This window comes from Trachurus trachurus (genome assembly GCF_905171665.1).
Source record: "Trachurus trachurus genome assembly, chromosome: 11".
Taxonomy (NCBI): domain Eukaryota; kingdom Metazoa; phylum Chordata; class Actinopteri; order Carangiformes; family Carangidae; genus Trachurus; species Trachurus trachurus.
This window is the reverse complement of record NC_139904.1, coordinates 22,448,773-22,466,597: the sequence shown is the minus strand read 5'-3', so window position 1 is coordinate 22,466,597 and position 17,825 is coordinate 22,448,773.

The following is a 17,825-nucleotide window of genomic DNA, read 5'->3' as shown; positions in this document are numbered from 1 at the left end:
CCCTTACATCCTTGCCTTTTTACCTCGGTGACCTGGAAACGCCTCAGCTACCCCTGCCCCCTTCCTCCTCCCCCACCCATCCATCCTTTTTTATTAAGCAGAGGCTCATGGCAGCTGAGGGTGCCTGATGTTTGATAGCTTGTTAACTCGCATCCAACTGAGACTCTGATTAACTCTGGCATTTCAGAGGGAATTATTTTGTATTTTCCTCCATGTCCACTACTGGCTCTGATTCCCTCGAGTGTCTTGCAAATGGGGAAGGGGAGGGGGAAAAAAAGCCCTTGATGTTAACACGGGAAAGAGGAGGTTAGCGATGTAGGTATACTAACCTGCATGGGCAACCGGAGCGAACAGCCAGGAGTTCGGCCTTGCGGGTTAGACAAAGATCAGTCGGACTCAAGGATGTCTCTTCTCCGGAGAGGCTGCGGCATTTGAATATGAGAGATAACAAGGCTGGACGAAAGCAGCGAATTAGTGCCGTCTCTGCCGGTGCATGATGATGGAGGGGATGGCGAAGTGAGGCGCTGCGTTCTTGGACGCACGTTCCACTGTTCATTAAAAAGGCAGCCACCACTCTTTGTTTATTTCTTTGAGGAACCTTGGATGGCCTTTCGTCCAAACTTCTCAAGTGTTTAATATTTCAACAGGCAAAGAGGCTCCTCTTTATGTGTGATGCTGAAAAACAGGGTTGTTACATCTCCGCTAGCAGCACAGTATGATTATGTGTCGAATATGGAAATCAAGTCGGTGGTAGTTAAATGGAAACAAGTTTTTTAAAAAAGAAAAAAAAAATTCATATCCATCTCTTCTTAATATTATTATGCGCTGTAATTCGCTCGGGCTCCTCTGTTTCTATCATCCTTCTGCTTCCATCTCCAACATCCACCAAGGTTTATTCATCATTGTTTCATCTTTGGTCGACTTCCCAGTTGGTGGGGTGCAGAGGTTCACAAGCCTCGTGGGTAATATGTGTGCTAAACTAATTAGCGCCAGCCATGCTGTGAGGGAGCACAGGGGCTTTTTCAACCACTGATAAAAAGACAAGAAATCTCACAAAACTCTTTGGCAAAGCTGCCCCTTCTTAAATGTGTGTGAGAGAGTGAGGAGAGGCAGACTTGGCGCTCCTTGAAAATCCTGATCTGAGCGATGCTTGAACTGCCACTCTCCTCTCTCAGGCCTCCGACGTCACGATTGAAACGGGGGGAAGAAAACTTCATGATATTCTCTGTCATCCTGTTTTGAATCATGGGAACAAGTCATCAGGGAAAGCTTTTAATGACTTCTGTACCATCAGAGCTGTCTTTCTGTACTCCTGCCTCTGGTTATGTTCTATAAATGACCTGTGGATATTATCATAGATTGGATTTTGACCTGCAGTTTCCTCAGAGTGCACCAGCTGATAAATGATGCACATGTTTGGACAAGATAAAATCTTATTAGTGAATAGTATTGCTGACAACAGCAGCTCCTCTGAGCTCTGGGTTTGTATTATTACAGCTGCATTCGGTGTTGGTCCAGTTAGTGTAGTCACATAAAACTTTGAAAACTTCAGTGATTATTTACATAACTCTTATTATTCATTCAGCTCCTAATGCAGGCTCTGCACGTCACATCATCTGTATTCAACACATCAGCCCATCAACAGCTTAACTGCACGGCCTCTCTGCAGGCACAACATGAGCAGCACATTAGAGCAGCACATTAGTGCAGCAGAAAGCTTCTGTGAGTACGTCTAAACAGGAGGCATTCGGGTACAGTAGTAGGTGTAGGTCACCTGTGTTTTGGTAGCACTTGATGGTCGCTGCACGTTCAGGGGTTACAGCCCATTTAAACAGAAGTAAAGAGGCAGAGTTAATATGGGGTTATTTTTGTCTCATTAATACCTGTAAACCTGCAGAGGGTGATCTACAATATTCCTTGGTTTGCACACATGTTTTGCCATCCACAAATACAAATTTCTAATTTGTAACTTGTATTTTGGTTTTGACAAATCCTTGTGTATTTGTAAATATATTGTGTATTTGTAAATATATAATTTTCCATTTGTAAAAACAAAAAAGCCATTTGTGAAACTGAAAATTCTGTTTGTGATTCAGCATTTGTGGATCACCAATCACACACACACGCATCTCTTTCCTCAATGACGTATTTTTGAGACGTTCTTGTCGAGATCCACACAGATCCACAAACAAATACGTAACTTGTGATTCACAAATGGCCCGCCCTCCTCACCAGAAGGTGGCAGTGTTGGCAAGTATCTGAAATGACAACAAATGAAGAAGATTGCTACTGGATTATCTCTGGATTATGTAAATTCCCACCGTTAATACGTCACTTTATTAAGTTTGAATATTTTTTCATGCGAGTATTGTTTAGATCCCCAATATGCGGTTATTTATCCAAATGACGCCTGTTTGGAAGTTTGCTCTGCCGTTTGCGGAGCAGTGTTAGGTATTAGTTAGTAGGTATTAATAAGACAAAAATAACCCCCATAATTTAACATTAGCAGTAGGGTCGGGTAGGTCTCTCATTTTCATATAGACATGCATGAAGCTACAACTATATACTAACTGGGTTCAAATTTGCTATATAATGTAGCCTACTGTATACGTCTGCTTGTATGCACCATTATCTACAGCTTTGTTATCACCATCTCTAATTAAGTTTAAATATTGTAGGCTACCTCACAACTTTACAACTTCCTTTCTATACATTTGCATAGGCTTTCCTTAAATGTGAAAATGTATAATAGCCTATGTCTGTAAATTATCTCTATGGATCTCAGTGAGGCTAGTTGTTAAAATAAAGGATTTAATAATAACTAAGATTCTAGTCTTTTCTCTTTCTTTTGTCCATCTTGGCTTGTTAATTTCCTCTTTCTCACTTGTATCTCCTACCTCCTGGTCCTCTGTGAATGTAGCCTGTGGTGTCACTAGTTATCCATGGCTTTCTATGTCATTACATTTAATAGGTTCAGGGGTCACACAGTTGGTTAAGTTAACCTACTGCTGAAAGCTGTCAATAAAAGCATACTCCCAGCAGTCGTCAGACTTTAATTAAAGAACCTCACATGGCCGCCTACGTGATTAAATTATTGTTATTTCCAACCCTGTGTCCTGCCCCTGCAGCGTGACAACACGCCCAGCACACCAGGAAACATCCCATCACTCCTGACTTAACACAAGCAGCCGATTCAGATGTATAGCTGGACTGATTCAAGTAGGAATGTACCTGCTCCATCATACACAGCTGAGATGGACAAAAATGAAATGTAATGAAATGAAATGTATCTTGGGTGTAGAAGCTTTCACCCACCATAGAGTAAACCTACCTGACTCATTCCCTGGTACATATATTAACTTCCATTTACTGTAAGTGATGGAGGACCACTGTTTCATTCCTAATATGTGTTCATCTGTGTTGTGCTCTGTGAATGTGGCTCTGGGTGTTTCCTCCTCCTCCCCCTCCCTCATATCATTGGCTGGTGGATCTGATAACCTGCAGCCAATCACAGAAATCTGATTATCAGAAATGTGACTCTGTTATTCTCAGCCTTTGTATATCCCCACATCGTTTCACTTTTGGTAGCCTTTCTTCTATCCTGTGTGCATGTTTTCTTATTTGTCTGTTTGATGAGTTCGTACATTCAAGATTGTGACATTTCTCTATGGGCAGTTTATTTATTATTGTGGTTTTCTTTCTGCTCAGGCTGTTTGCTTGTTGTTATGGACCGGACTGTCCCTAAAGTTGCATTCATGCTCCGGTATCGGGCAATAAAAGACTGAAATACAGACTCCTCATATTCGTCATCTAATTTTATGTTACTCTCCCTCTGCCTTGGACAGGCTGCAGGTTGTTACAGCTACAATAATGACACAGTGCAGTTTACAGCAGTATAAATAGAAATACCTAAAGCACGCTCTATTTTTAAACTGGATGGAAACATTTTCAGTGTACAACACTGAGTACATTCATCTTTTACAAAATAAATGACGTTTTTCCCCAATCACAGAAAGGCACGATAACAGTTCTTATGAAGTGTGGGCGAGCATGATTTGTTAATTGTGGTTGTTGCCACAGCAACAACAATATATTGAAAATGCCGATTAAGCTCAGCTGTGATGAAAACTCTCAACATTTCCCAGATCGTATTTGAGAGTTTGGGTTGAAATTCACCAAACTGCGTTAGGGCTGGATGTTTCAAATCAGTGGTGTATCAATGTGTGAAACTGCGGATCTACCTAAAAACTGTTACTGGTTACTGAACTGCTATGAACTGGCATCATTCATTTGTAGAGGTATATTCCTTTATTTTGTCTCTCACACAGAGCACAGCCTCAGTCTGGTAACAAGTAACAAATTGCTGCTGTCGCAAGGTGTTTTTTCTTTTTTTAGAAAGTCTCTAGCGACAAATGCACTAAGTTGACAACAGTGCAGCTGTGAACGCTCCTTAATAGAAAACAGTTTGAGCCAATTCATTTTGAAAGAATAAAGGCCAATGGGAAAACTGTAACGCTCTTATAGCATTCAGTCGACCAATGGTGCAACTTGATGACTCAACTCTATCACTCAGTCACTCAGTTGAGGACAGTTTTCTGTACAGAGCTGGTCCTGTTGTGGTTGTCAGATGTGTCTCTTTTTATGGTTAAAGAGGAACTATGCAGGATTTTTAGCTTAACTACGCTACAGTACATTTTTCCTTAATTTAACGGCTTCAGAGTAATTGTGATAGATAAGGGAGAATGGAGGCTCTCGGCCTTCCATGTAGTGTCTCTTGGCCATAAAAACAACCTTGCAAGATCAGCACCTCCGACCCGGTGTCCCAGCTCTCGTCTCTGCGCACTGCGACACAAACGCGCCCCATAACCTACAACACAAATATACACGTCGTAACACTGTAGATGTGTAATGTTATATACCGATCTACTGATTGCTTTCTTGCTGGCTTCACTGAAAACAAATGCACATGGCCAGGAGGAGGGTTAGCAGTGGAAGTGGAAAAGCGACCGGACTTCCCCTTTAAATGATCAGCAACAGCAAAGTGGTTTCACAGTAATGATTTGCTATCATTTCAAGAACGATGTCATCAGAGTGGCAATAGTTATAGTTGGCTGGTTTTTAATTTTTAAATCATTTTGAATGGTGCCAACTTTAAACCATTAATGGAAGTGATATTTTGACTTTCTTACCATGGTGTGAAAATGTTCTCAAAAAGTTCTCACTTCGGCAGAACTTTTTTTTTTTAATCAAGATTAAAATATTGATAACAACAAGCAGATCACTCTTGATCTGATGATATAATTTTAGCCTGGTCAGGACACTGGTTACTACTGAGGAACAAAACCCAGATTATATAGGACAACATTAAAGTTATTGAAGTTATACTGCTGCCCCCAGCCTCTCCTGTCTGATCTCTTAATAAGATAGCTAACCAAAACGAGTGTCAGACTAATCTGTAACTGTATAGTGTGTTATTGAGCAGCATGCTACACATCCAAGCAGCAGGCTGCAGCATCACATTCATATCTTCTGAAGCACTACTGGAGGTCTCCCTCAGATTGTCCTCTCAGCAAAAGAGCATCAAGCTCCATTATGCTACAGCAGGTACATTATCTAGCTCCATCTCAAGCCCATTGAGTCGCCCTCATTAGTAGTATTAATAAGTAATTCCGCTCCCTAACTTCTGTCTCCCCTTTCTCCTTGTTCTATAACTGTACACGCCCTGCCTTTGAATCTTCATCCTTTTCCGGCCTGCTAATTGCTTTCCTTCCTGCATAATTCCCTGCAGCTCCCAATATTGCCAGACACATTGTCACTGGTGGATGTGTTTGACACACTGCTGGTGAGAAGTTAAATGGGAAGGCTAAATGATGCTTCGTGGCCTGGGTGATGATTTGGATGGTAATGACCGCAATGATAAAGGACGCTTCTCCGGTCTAATAGCATTTGATTTCCCCGTTGGCCAGCGAGGGGAGAGATAGGAGGTATCAGGGTTGCTCATCCAGCGAGAATGACCTTTAATTTCACAACAAGGCCTTCGCTTATAGCAGGCGCATCCCTCTCTACGAAACCCTCATTAGATCGTAGAGCTGGGAGCAGAAGTGAAACTTTACTCGGCTGAGGGGTGGAAAAGTTTACAAGGTCAACTGCCATCACCAGGTTGCAAGTGTATGAATTTTCCAGGATACCTGTCTCTCCTGAAAACATTATCTCCCCAGACCAATCTGAGCAGAAACACTCACAGGTAGCGAGGACGTGGTCAGAAACCAGCTACAGCTGATACAGGCTGGTGACAAATGGAAAGGAAAAAAGTGAATGATGTGAATCAGCATGTTTTTCAACAGAGGCCACGCTGACTCACTCCGACAGCACTTTTTTTTTTTTTTTTGCATAGACACATATATACTTTCCTTCCATAGATGTAGATATGTCAGGGGCAGTTTGGGGATCAGCATCTTAACCAGTGACATTTCAAAATGTCACCTCATGTTCCTCACAGGATCTAGATCCCAGCCCAGTCTGGATATATGCGGGTATAGCCACAGTCACGAGGTACCAGTGAAAAGAAGTGACGACGTGTGGCGATTAGCGGTACAGAAGTTAAACTCACTCACCCATAAAAGACGTGCTGACCCACTTGCCAAGTGGTCATTGACCTCTTGGCAAAACAGTTAGCATCGTCACCTGCAGTGCGCGAGACCCGGGTTCGAAACCCACTCAGGGCAGGCCAGACAACATTGGTCACATGGGTTTTGGAACAACATGTTCAACACCAGTGGCTCTCAAACTGGAGCTCCTGCACGGCAAACTTCTGTATTCATGCTACAACTTTTGTATGTGTTGTCACTTTTGCATTTGTGTTGTTGCTATGTATATAATTCATGTTTTTTTGTATTGCGTTGACCCTTCTGATGAACTGTACATCCCTCACTCTTCTAACTGTCAAGAAGGAACATCTTCTGCGAGCCTAGTGTTCATCCCTCTAGCAGAGTTTCTCAGACTTCACGAATCTCTGTCAAAGGTCACACTGACTGAAGATGAAGTGATTTTTTTCTTGCATCTGTCACATCTGTGTGTCAGATATAAAAATCTGGACTAAAACATTCAGATCCGAAAACACTTACCTAGTTTTCCTTGGTCGGAGTCATTCTTCATCAGAGGTTTTGCATGCAGCTTCCATCCTCAGAGCTGCAGCATAAGGTTAATATTTTCCCCCTGGAAACGTTTCAGCTGTGACTTTAACTGGTGATGACAAGGTATGCCCGTGAAAACTAGGAAAATATAATTTTCTCCACAGTTTATTCAATTACAGAGAACCTCGGCACAAAAATAAATCTTCTTCCCCAATGTTTTACCCAAAGAAAATGTCAGTTATCATTCCAGAGAGCTGCTCTGAGAGTCTGAATCCTGCGAGGTGCCTGACAGAGACTATATGTGGGTTTGCTTTGCTCCACGGCACTGGAGCAGAGAATGAGGGCATAAAGCTTGTCCCCCCCATTCTCCCTTGGTTCCTCTCCTCTCTTGACAAAACCCAATAACCACCCAGTGTTCCAACAATAGGCTTCAGATAAGGGAAAAAAGAAGAGAGAATAATAACGCTCAAGTGCCATGGAGGGAATCTGTTTTTATCAACCCAGCACTCCAGAGGACAGCCTAAAAAACACTCCTCGGCGTGTGTGTGTGTGTATGTGTGTGTGTGCACCAACTCTGTGGCAATGAAAAATACAATTTTTTATCTGTTTCCCACAGCTGCCCCTGGTGACCCTCACTGCAGCTGAGAAACACCAAAAATACTCACCGATAAGCGAGGCCCTACAAGGGGAGAGTGAATTTTAATCACTTAAGAACATGTGTTGTGGCGATACTGTCATGTTCCCTCGGCAGAGGTAGTTAGTATAACAGCACAATAGTGGAAGGACTCCGCGGGGATGCCTATATAAATATGACAGTGTTGTTTATGCATGAGCTCCTCTTGGCAGGGAAGTGAATATCCAATGCTCCTGCTTCAACAACACAGGGAGCGTTGCCAGATATATTTGGACGCATGCTCTCCGTCTTGGATATGCTGTCAATTATCCGATTGTATTGGTTTCCTGGTTGTCTCCACTGTTTCTTTGACAATAGACGTCTGTGCTTCTGAGAAGACTGAACTCGGTAATGCAGTCACACCACGAGTGTAGACATCACACTGGCTTTTGGAAAGTGCTGTCAAAACTGAGACTGTCGTTTTTCGTTTAGCTTTTCTTCTTTCCCTTAATTAACCAACAGAAGTCTATTTCTCAGTTTTTATCCTCCACCTCCTTATATGTGGAATATGCAAATGAGACCATCCAGCAGCAGCACAGGACATCTCAATTAAATTAGCGCTCTCAAGAAGTCATCTGCTTCTTTTCGTTTTACAGGCGTATAGGATCCGGGGGCCCCCCGGACCCTGACAGAGAAATCAGCGCCTGGCAACTCCTGACATGATGCTCAAGCTCCTCCAAAGGCCCCATCAGTCACGGCGGAGACAGGAAGCAGATAGAAACAGGAAGCAGGACCACGGTGGAGACAAATGACAGACAAGCTTGTTGGGTAATCTGACACTGTCTGATTGGACTGCTCTCCCATCTCCCCCCCCTCACTCATGTCCTGATGGTTGATACGTATACAGCCGTGTCAGCCCAGATTCACCGCGTCCTCCTTCCTCCTATCTGATGGTTATGCTCATTGCTTAAAAATGCTGTAATTACGATCTCATACGAATCTATTTGTCCCTCCATTAGGGGGAACTCTCAGAAGACACACGAGAAAACAGAGACTGGATAATGAGAGCAGAGACCATTAAAAAGCTTGAGGCTCCTAACATGATAAATTATACAGTGCATGCAAGACATACTTAAATTCTGCTTGCTGCCCGCTCATCCCAGCCAATACACTTAGGCCTGTAATGCATGGGTAATAGGAGGACTGGGAATATCTTGAGAGGCAAGAAGTTATTTGAAAGTAGGCACTTCAAAACATGTGGTTGGAAATATGTGCTTTTAGCGCAGAAGAGGTCAGTGGCTCAGGGTTCATTTATCATGTGAAGCACATGGCAGAACGTCAATTTACAGCTTTTCTCACTTGTGCAGGAATCAGCCGACGGCTCAGTCAATGTGGCGCTAGCATTGTTCCGAGACTCAGAAACAAATGAAGAAGAATGAGGCTCTGATGTCAAATATTATCGGGCGCTTTATTGCTGGACCAAGGTTTTTGGGGAGAAACACACCGATTGTGCGATGGTACAGTACGGGCAGCACCTCAGTGTGTGTGTGTGTGTGTGTGTGTGTGTGTGTGTGTGTGTGTGTGTGTGTGTGTGTGTGTGTGTGTGTGTGTGTGTGTGTGTGTGTGTGTGTGTGTGTGTGTGTGTGTGTGTGTGTGTGTGTGAGAGTCCAATTCAATATCTCATTACTTTTGGTGTGAATAGGTTGAACGGAGACGATCGTCGGTGTGTCTCGACGATACGCCAGAGCACATACAGCGAAAGGCCAGAGATTCTTTCTGATATTAAGTATTGATTTGGAAAGATTGATCTAAACAGCAACTGTATTAAAAGAGCACTGAGAGAGAAGCAGTGAAGCAGATAGTGTAAAAATTAAAAAGAAAAAAAAGAGGCAGAGATCGAGAGAAAGTGGGGGAGAAAAAAAATAAAGGTAGATACCTGTGTGTATGTGTACGAGTGCGCCTGGAGCTAAAAAAGATGGGAATTAAAGTGGGAGAACAAAGAGAGGATTGCAGGAACGCGAGTCATGTAGAGGAACGCTGCAGACTCGAGGAGGTGACACTAATTGGGGTGTTGGCAGCGAAAGGCTTGAGAAGGAATCCTCGTCTTTTAGTGGAGCCGTATTGAGGAAACGTTTGCACGGTTGTGGCAGATGTCAGGAATGTTTGTTTTAGTGTCAAATCTTTGCCGTCCGCATGTAGGAGGGATGCTCTCATTGTTAACAAGAAAGGCAGAGCAGAGGAGATGGGGATGGTGAGGAGAAAGAGCAGCAGTCAGGAGGGTATTTTGTCAATACTGCTGTTTTCTTTTGAAATGACTTAGCTCTGTGCTCTCTCAGTGGGAACTGCACATTACTCTGCTTACTGCTGACCAATGAGTGGCTGCACTGGGGCCGTTGTAGAAGCAGACGCCTTGTTGATGGGCAATTAGGTGTTATTATTTATTCATCTGTTGATTGATTCAGTTTTATTTTTGCTTCCTTGCTTTGGAATAGCCCAGGTGCACCATAGCTCATGGTCACTGTGAAATTCCTTTGTAGTCTGGAGGCGTGACTGCATTTTCTTTCTTTTTTTTACCATCCATCTTAAAGTGGCTATATAATCAATTTCTACAATAATAATCAATCAAAAGGCTACATTTAGTACGAAACTGAAGTGAATCACAAGAGAATCACCGGACTCTATCAATCTCTGCTCTATGGAGCTATTGTCACATCTTTTAGCAAAGTTAACTTTACAAATTACCAGTTATTTTACTCTGGAAGAAGTTGAGGAGCAAAAGCAAAGGAGAAATCTGGTTTTGTAAACTGAAGCTATTTAAGTTACATGTGCTATGAAATTCACAGGCCAGTTTGTTAAACGATACATACATGTACACAGGTCATATATATATATATATATAATACATAAACCACAAAAATAAAATCCCTCACTGTTCATGGGAAAGTGGTGGCGTGTGTCATCTCTGGTTTTGTTTACAGTAGCTGCTCAAATTTGGTGATTCCTCCTCAGGCTGAGATTCAGGAGGTTCATCCGTGATGACAGTGTCACTGGGGACGCTGATTAACACCCGCCCCTGGCTGACAAATATGTTGCTGGGCACGTCTTCACAGCAGTCAACATAAAAGTAAAAAGAGGGCATGTCCGGTCAAGGGGGGGGGGGACTTAACAGTGGAGAGGCCATTTCAAAACCAAAATCGAAAGAAATATTCATTTTCTTTTAACCCCCAAAATAAGTAGCTATAATGGAGTTCAAAATGAATCAATACAGCTGCTTGAATCACTGCACAAATATAAATGTTTTTGTTGTCGTTTCATGGCCTGAAAGTGGAGGACAACATAGTGGAGTGTTTTGAAGCACTCCATTACCTGACTGATGTTGCATTGATGCGAGTTGATGACCATGCTGCGCTGCCAATCACATGAAGGACAGACAAGGACCATAGCTTTAGTTCAAGAGCCTGTGTGTGTGCGTGTGTGTTGAGGGGATTGAATAGAATATTAAAATAACAATGTTCTGGGAATTATTCTGTATAGCATAATTACATAGAATAATTTAATATGATATACATGCACACATATAAATGAACAATTAGGCAGAACTATAAAAGTCAGAGGTCATACTAAGTGAGGAGGTGTGTGGGAGTTGGAGGAGCTGAGTCTTATTGAGTTGGAATGTGAAGATGTTAATACAACAACAAGGACATGATCCCTCACCAGCTTCCCACACACACAAAAACAAGTTAGGGTGCTTGTTGCGGCGGTTATCAAGTGTTTTGTCTTCTGGACCACCTGCAGTGTGATAGTTTGGTGGAGGAGAACATTATTCATTTTAACCACCCACCCACACAACCCCATATACTAAACCAAAACCAGCAGCTGCCCTGTTGCCCTGTTTTTTTTTCTTCTTCATCTTGACACCAACAGACACTGATAATGAGAAAAACAAATAGACGAGACGCCCATCTACCTATGAGTTAGTTATCACATGTGCACATATAGCCTGCCTCAGGGACAGTATGATATATAGTAAAGCTTTTTAGCAGTTCGGTATTTTCTATCTATGCCTATAGATGATCCATGGAAGTGCTTTGTATGTATGTGTGTGTGTGAGTGAGTAGGGTGCGTACATGCCGTCCTTGGGGAATAGACCTAGCTATGCGGGTCAGGGTGGCTGTGATCTGAATGGAGAGCATTAATATTTAAACACAGGCTCCTGAGGGAAAGAGACTGTAAATGATTCATGATTTATACTGTGGGTTCTCGGCTGCAAAGGCTGTAGCTCCGTAAAGATTCACTGATTCCTCCCTGCTTATGTGCCCTGCTCTGTCCTCTTGTTCCTATATGGGATGCCTTTCATCTCGCATTCAGTCTCCAAGGGTAATGTCTTCTTCACTTGCTTGTCCTGATTTTTTTTTTTTTTTTGTTATTATTTTTTCTCACTAACTTCCCATCATACTTTCTTGTTGTCAACTTTCTGGCCCCAAACAGAAAAATGTTTTTCACTGTGGCATGTTGTCCACAGCTGTAAGGAGAGAAGAAAAAATATGCTGTAAAATATTGATTTTAAATTGGAGGCAGTCAAGTGTCATATGTGTATGTGGGGGGGGCTGCGCAATCATATGGGAAGCAATATTGTCCACTGTTGCATTATGGATGTTATTGATAGCCTCACAGGTAGAGAAAATCTCCTTATTAAGTGCACTTTCACACCTCATTAAAGTTATAATGATATTTGAATTCTCCTCACTTTTTGTATCAGGGAAAATAAATTGAACTATAATGACAGTGCAGCTGTTGTGAAATTTTTCCATTTTTCAAAGAAGGATGAAAGTGTCTTTAGATGCTTTTGCGATGTGTGAGTCCAAACTTTAAGCCTGCGTAGGCGTTTATCATGACAGTGATTGGCATGCGAGACCTGGCATTGCTCTGAGACCTGCTGGTGACTTCCCTTGTACATTATTACCCAGAGCACTTCATAGACTGTACAGCCCATGAATGTTAATGTAAAGCATTTTTCCTCCCCTTGTCAGCATGTCCACAAAGTGTTGAGTGTGCACCATGATTTAGGATGTCTGACCCTCTATAAACAATCAACTTTGGGGAGACCCTGTCATGCTGTTTAACTAGGGTGGCCATATTTTGATTTCCAGAAAAAAAGGACACTCGGCTCCACCTCAAGATGGTACTTGAAGTTTATACAAAGATGCCAACTCATATTTAAGTAGGCCTCGTATGTATGGATAGAAATTTCAGGTATATCAAAATAATATCTCTCTATAACCAAAGATAGGCCTCTCAGTGGTAAAAAATGATTCAAAATAAAATAAGTCATCTGGAATGAAATAATGATTGAAGCACTAATGTATTAGAAAGGTAAACCCACAAGTTGAGTCCAGGCCGGATTCAAACCTGTGCTGCTGCAGTTAAAAGTCAAACTTGGTGGAGTGTGATCTACCAGGTGAGCTATTGGGACAGCACAACACTTAGGCAGTTTGTGATGAGAGACAGTGCTGCCCTGGCGTTTTCTTACATCGAAGAACCGAAGTAAGCTCTATCAATTTAAGTAGCCTACATGCTAAACGGTCCTGTAAAAAACAATGAAACCCGGACATATTCCCAAATTCATAAGCCCCACCACCAACACTGGACGCTCCAGGTAGTACATGTCTAAGCAAAAGAGAATAGTCAGTCACCCTAGTTAAACCAGACTATTCAAAAACTGGAAGCTATATAGGCTATCAACTTTTACTCAAAAAAGTGGAAGCATAAGTTTGAGCAGCACTCACATCAAATGGATCATTTCATTGATATTTAACCACCTGCTAAGTCACATCAGCAGCTTTCAGAGTTTCTTTAGTGCCACGTTACACAACGATCTAGCTAGCCTGGCCCTGGCTGGGTGTTTTTGATGGACTGTACAACCAAGAGGAAACCTCCTGGGTTGAAAAATGAAGCCAACAGGGAAATGCTAAAAATTGCTGTGCCTCAAATGGCTACTTACTGCTGGTTCCAACAGTGAGTCAATCCCTGTAGACTTGTATGTTCAAATGTTCAGCTCTTACAGCAGAAATAAACATGTTTACAGCCTGCTCTGGTCTCTAAAGCTAATTTAGTCCTTCACGACAGCTGTATGGGGGATGAATTCTGACATAACTCACCAACTTAGATTTTGTCAAGGCTTAAAGTTTGAAATAGTTGAGGCTGTGGCCACTTTAGGTGATAGGTGGTGCTTGCCATAAGACTTAGCTCCACACACGTCCTCATCTTTGATTGTTTTTCAGATTAGCTGGTACTTATGCTGAGTTTGAGACAATTTGGAACTCAGAATTTCCCAGTTGAAAACTCTGATTTCCATTTTACAAGCATTTGAGATGCACCACACCAGAATAACCAAAAACATGGCGGTCCGGGACAAAATTTGCATTCAAAGAGAGAAATACAAATATAAATTTACTGTGTTTCACAACATCAGTATTAAATATTGTATATTTCATAACAGCTTAAGCCCGTGCCAGTGTATTTTGGTATTTAAAGGGACAACGAGGAGTTTCTATTCGGTTATAAAAAAGTCTCACGTTAATGTGGATGAATCTCCGCTACCCACACTTGTTAATGGGCCCATTTTCGATAAATATATCGTTCTGTCTCTATCGTTATTTTGTTATTATTAGTGGTGGCGGAGATGCTGGTCGAGCCGACCAGCGTTTTTTACTTTCGGTTTCGCAACGAGTCATGAGAATAACGCAGCTGAATCGCCGTTTATGGTCGGAACTCCGACGGTATGTGAACCTCTTTGAACCTCTGACTTTAATTATTGATGAATGAAAACATGAGTCCGTCTTGCGCCGGTCAAAAGAATTTTACGGTGTGCGCGGAGGCTCATAAATGTAGTGTGAAAACGCTTTGCTTTTCCAAAACTCCTCGTTGTCCCTTTAAAATGCATTTTAATCAATGCTTTACCATTGGAAGTGTGGTTCTGCACAGGTGCAGATTGTTGTGAGACATCAGACAACTGATACTCGGAGAAGTCGGGGTAGGTATATTTCTCCAACTTGCCCAAAACCCCCAAGAGTCATACAGAGGCCATACAGTCTAAAATCAAAACTCACAAAAACCTCAGAGTAGCTTACCAAAAGGAGAGCTCAAATCACAGATTGGATGTAACAGATAATAACTCTAGCTAACTGCCTGTGTGGATATTCAAGCTTAAAATCAATATCTTTTTTCTTTTTCTTTTTTATAATGCATCAACTTTACTCACATTATTTTCTGTCACAGCTGACAACTGTTTAGAGGACACAAACAGACAAGCTGTTTAACATTCAGTGGAGTAATTAGCAGCAGAAAGTATTAGACCAAAAAGTAGCAACCAAAAACAGCAATATGTGAGTGAATATTATTTACCAGATGCCCAGAAACACGACTCGAAGATAAGGTTGCTCCGTAACAGCTGGATGTGTAAACATGCAAATGTTTCCATGTTCTCAAAATGTTAGAAATGTCGACATTTTCACCATATTAAGTTGAGAGGTAATGATACAGTATGTTGTGGGTGTGCTCACAACCTTTAACTGATGCCTGAAGAGACAAAAAAAATCAATTAAACATAATAAAATATTTATTACTTGCATGTCTTTGAGCAATTTCTGATATTTTTTCATATCTATTCATTCATTTTATTTGATACAATAGGGCACACATAAAAAAATACACGTATTTGAGGAAGTTTTTCTCTTCACGTTGACACATGACAAAATACAATCTCTCTTCTGATAAAAATGAAGTCACAGGGAGGAGCAGTCCTCGTCCCCCGTGTGCAATAAATCAGATGTGGGCTATTTTTTAATCTTCCTGACATTCAACAATACTGTCCACAGCCTCTTTTATTAATAGCTGGCGAGCAAAATGTTTTAATGGCGTAAACCCCCCCCACCCCACCCCACCCAAACTCAACACCGCTGCTCCAGCCCCTTGCCAGTGCCGGCATGGTGGCGCCTGTCTGCTGGAGATGGATTGAGAAGGACAGAGGGAACTGTGTGCTAGAAAGAGAGGGAGGGAATAAGAAAGAGATGCATGGACAGACAGGTCTGAAGTGGCAGCAGTCAGCCCTGATGGAGACTGATGGGAGGATGAGGAGATAAGAGCGGAGAAGGTGGAGGAGAGGTTGCATTCGTGAGATGCCGTGCTTGCTGAAAAGCTGGCAAGATAGATGGAGAGGGGGACTACAGGAAAGTGAATCAGGGCTCGACAGAAATGATGAGCACCGAGCATGCCTCAGTTACAAAATGGAGGGGAGAAAAGAGAGGGGAGAGGAGAATGTGGCAAAGAGAGATTTATGGAAAGAGGAAATTAGAGAGTGGAGGAGGAGGAGGGTTGGAGAGGAGGGGGTGAATATGTAATGAAGGAGAGGAGGGTGCTCACTGCTCAGTGATTGTGCTGCATATGTGGAGCGAGGAGGGAGAAACAGGAGCTGGGTTAGGTTCCCCTTGTTCCTCCACAGCCACTTTACTGATCCACCACAGCCACTTAAGTCTATAGGAGCTCGGAGCCGCTCGGTGCGCCGCCGCCCGTTTCATTGTGTCCACAACAATTACCGTCCAGCCCTCACTCACATAATATCATCGACAAGCGCACAAGCCCCAGACGGATAAATGAGAGCAGAGGCACGGGGAAAAAAAGAAACACCACCGCTGTATAGACTCAGTTAATAGAATCATCACACTGTATCATGACAGTAATCTCAGCTGAGTTTTATCCCAATTTCGTTACATAAATCGTGATGCAGGGAGTGGGAATGACACTGTTGGTGGTGGGTATACGCTGAAATATCAATGCATGACAACTTAGGATGTGTCTCCAAGCTGTCACCCCACACACACACACACTGATGACAGGGATTCATTTGCAGGAGGTGCATTAGCATTGTGGCTCATCTTAGTGTTTCTTTAGCGCAGTCGTCACTAAAGCATCTTTTTCTCTGAATCATCTCCGCTCCTGGAAGATAGATGGTGATTGGGTTTTTTTTTTCTTCTTCTTCTTTTTTTTTTAACATGGTTTCATGTCATGACAGCCTATTTATTTTCTTCAAGCCACCTCATTTGCATTTAGGTTTGCTCGATATGAACTCGTCAGTTGGATGGAATTGAAACGAAGCTATTACTGCTCAGACGAGGCCTTTTAAACTTGTTTCTTTTCATTATTTTCAATGGTGGAGCTCACTCAGGGGGATCAGCTCTCTCTCTCCTCTGCCAAAGCAGGAGGCCTGTGTTTTGTTTTTGTTTTTTTGAATGTATCGTAACTGAGTGTTCCTCTCGTTCTATGCAGATCATCCTCCAGGAATACACACATTCAGAATTATATGGAGTTCACCATCAGGCTCATCATCACCTAAAGGGGCTACCACTGTGAGTGTTTATGATTAATTCAATTAATTTAATGATGCACTGATGATAATGATGATTTCAATAATTGCTTATCTCGTCAGTGTAAACACAGAGATGTGTGCGTGTGTGTGTGTGTAATCCCTACCTGCAGAAAACCTTTTTCAAGTTACCGCAGGCTTGTAATGTCCAGCCAATCTGTGTAGTTTAACTTGTTAAACAAGAAAACAATGACTTTGAAAATGTTCAGACAAATGCTCACATTTTAATACCACACATACTTTTTAATGTTGCTTGAAAATGCTTGTGGGCTTAATGCCTCCTTCGGGGTGAAACGAGGTTCATGTAATTGCTATAATTGATTGCACATTGTAGTTATTCTAAGTGGCTCCCAACATTTTGTTTTGTGACCTTTAAAAGCTAAGAAAAGTCTATTAACTTTTTGTCACAGGTTGTTTATGTCTGAGAGCAGTTCTCAGCCAGAGCTATAAACCAGTGTGTCACAGTCAGAAAGCAGAGAGCACAGGGAACGAATTGTCAACCAGAAAATAAAAACTTAATTAATATGCAGTCACAATATATATTTATATGACCCCAGCTAATCGCATATTATGATTAAAAGCACTTTGCTGTACTATTAAAGTGAGACCATGTAACCGTTGAAAGGAGAAATAACATATTAATTATCTTACAAGTGAA